This window comes from Microtus pennsylvanicus, chromosome 5 (assembly GCF_037038515.1).
Source record: "Microtus pennsylvanicus isolate mMicPen1 chromosome 5, mMicPen1.hap1, whole genome shotgun sequence".
NCBI classification, from domain to species: domain Eukaryota; kingdom Metazoa; phylum Chordata; class Mammalia; order Rodentia; family Cricetidae; genus Microtus; species Microtus pennsylvanicus.
Genome location: NC_134583.1, coordinates 107679985 through 107682793, shown reverse-complemented (window position 1 = coordinate 107682793; position 2809 = coordinate 107679985).

Sequence of the window (2809 nt, the reverse complement as noted above, 5' to 3'; positions counted from 1 at the left end):
TTACCCCCAAAGAGGGACTGTCTGCCGCTCCACACCGAGAGCCTTTTGCTGTGTTCACTTCCTTACACTTTTGATCAAAAACTCTTCTCTGTCTGGTTGATTCCTCTGGTGGGAGCTGAAGACACATCCCTATTAGCTTTCCTACATTTTAATTTCGTCCTTGAGGCTTTTCTTCTCTCCCATCCTTCTCTGGTACTCAGACAACTTATCAGTAAGTTAGAACCGTCCCCTTGGGGACATCTATGTTTCAGAATTTCCCACTTTCTGAAATCCGGTGCTGGAATGAACACTGGCCTGATTTCCCTCTGAACAGCCTGTATCTGCTCTCTGGTGCCGCGGCACTCTGCAGAGGGGATCCAATTATAGGGTACCATAAATGTGCAAATATTGCTGTAAGGAGCATTTGGCCCAGGCCTGTCTGCTCCTGACCCTGGTTGAGACTGGCAGCAGGATTCCTCTTCGCCTTTCCTCCTGGTTGTTCTTTTGTGTTCTCTTCTTCGGTCCTCCTTCCCCTGGCCTCATCCTCTTCGCTTTGGTTCCTGGGCAGCTGCTACTGTGAAGACAGTGTAGCTCCCATCTGCTTCCAGCATATGGGACCAAGGCTGTTGCTTCCAAAGGCCTCCTGTTTGCTGCTCAGAGCAGGGTGGGTTATTGTGTGGAAGGGAGGCAAAAACTTGCAGCACGTTCTATATCGTCTTTACTGTAGAGGGAAACAGATGATCAGCCTTTCTCTCCATCCATCCATCCATCCATCCATCCATCCATCCATCCATCCAACCATCTACCCAGCTATGTAACCATGCCCTAACTTCTACCACAGAGATTTTGAGGTTTTTTCATGCACCTATATAATAAAATATAAATAAAGTTTAAAGTCCAATAAAATAGAGCAACCACAGAAGGCTGGGGCTAAGAGGTAATTAAAACATAAGCCTGCATCTTAAAGGATCCATGAGGATTATTATTAATCCATGGCACATGTATGTGAACAACCTCCAATGACAACACAACAAAACAAAACACACATGTCAAAAAATTCATAAACAAATGTAACTTTTTAATTAAAATATTGAACGATAAGCAATATCCTTGGGTTAATTTTCCTGGGTTCATGGAAGAGAACACAGGTGGATGTCAACCAGAAGGAATTAATTGAGCTGTTGTTGAGTCCATTGGTTGTGGAATCTGTGAATTGCTGATCATGCAGTGAATTCTGTGGGCATCTTCTCTAATGAGGCTGATGGTGATACAGTGGATGCTATGGTCATCTTCTTTAATCCATCTCTAGTGGTAGATGCCATACTCCAAATCTCCATAGTTTGTTGCTGGTTATAGGGAGGACTTAGGGATCTTTATAGCTGAAATCTCACTAAGCCCTGGTCAGCATAGTCACTTTGTAAATTGTTTGCAAATGATCGTGGCCAATTGTCTAGGAGTTATCACACAGCTTTAGAGATGAAGCTCCCTGTATGAGCCCACAAAATGCCTAAATAAAGTCATTGGCAAGAAACTCTACAACTTCTACAAAGTACCCATGAAATCGAGAAGAGAACAGGTAAAAAGTGGGCTTAGCTAGAATTCCTCCTGGCTTTTGTGATTCCACGTGGCTTGGAAGGGAACAGGAGCCCCTGTTAGCTTTAGACTTACTGAGGTTTGTAATGGGGACTTGCATAGGTGAGAGGTGCAGACTCAGATGCCTCCGGGGTAAGGTAGGAGGGGCAAGAAAACTCATGACAATGGCTGACCACAAATAACTGTGAATGTGGACAACTGGCATGGCAGGAGATGTCAGACCGTTCCAAAGATGCCACTAGCTGCTTCCTCCAGAGGAACTGAGCCAACATAGAAGCCCAATTGTGTGTTCCATGTCACGTGACTTTAGGCAGACACTCATGACTATTACCATCAGCGTTTCCTGAGTTTTGAAACACAAATGGTCATGTTAAAGGCATGCCTATAGACAAAATTTAACCTCTGCCCATCTTGACCCAGGCAATAACCTATGTAAATATGAAACAGAAAGCTAAAGAGGAAGTGAATGAGCTAAGACCCATGAGCTCTTACCCGGTTGTCGTAGATACATTTCAGCGAGAAACATAGAGATGCATTTGGGGCTCGGAGGAATGAAGGCGAGATTTGTTTCTTGAGCAGGGTGCAGTACTCCTAATCAGGGGTACTGTTAAATGCGCACTTGAGAACAGACTGGTTCTTAAACATCAAATGACAAAACTTAACAAAGCAGGTACTTGTCAGCCAAACTTATACTTTATGTGACTTGAAATTCCTCACCTTCCAAGTTCAAAATACCTTTTTCTTCACTGGAACAGGAATAGGACTTCTTATCTTAGTTTAAGGGTGTTTTGTCTCATGTGCTAATGGATAAAGAATAAAGAGAAACTCTAGGGAGCAATCTAAAGCTACCTGTTATGCAAAGTGTTCACTCAGCAAAAGAAAGTGGCCCTAGCATTATGTAGCGAAGGTGTAAGTTGATGTTACGATGTTTTTTTAAAATTTTTATGTTGATTTGTGGATTTCCTGAAGTTTGAAATGTAGGGAACACAACACTGGAAGTCATAAGAATGCTGATTTCACTTGTCAGGTGTCATTTTAAGAACTATTGTCCTAATGAACTTGGACAGGTGCCTCTGTGCCACCTGTTTGGTGCTCACCGGGTGTGCCGCTCTTTCAGGGAGGCAGGGGAAAGCCTTAGGAAGCCAGGACTGCTGATTGAATAATGGCACATGCTGCTGCATAAACAAATTCTTCCCCCTATGAGCAGCCATCAAACTCCCCAGAAGGTGAGCTCTGG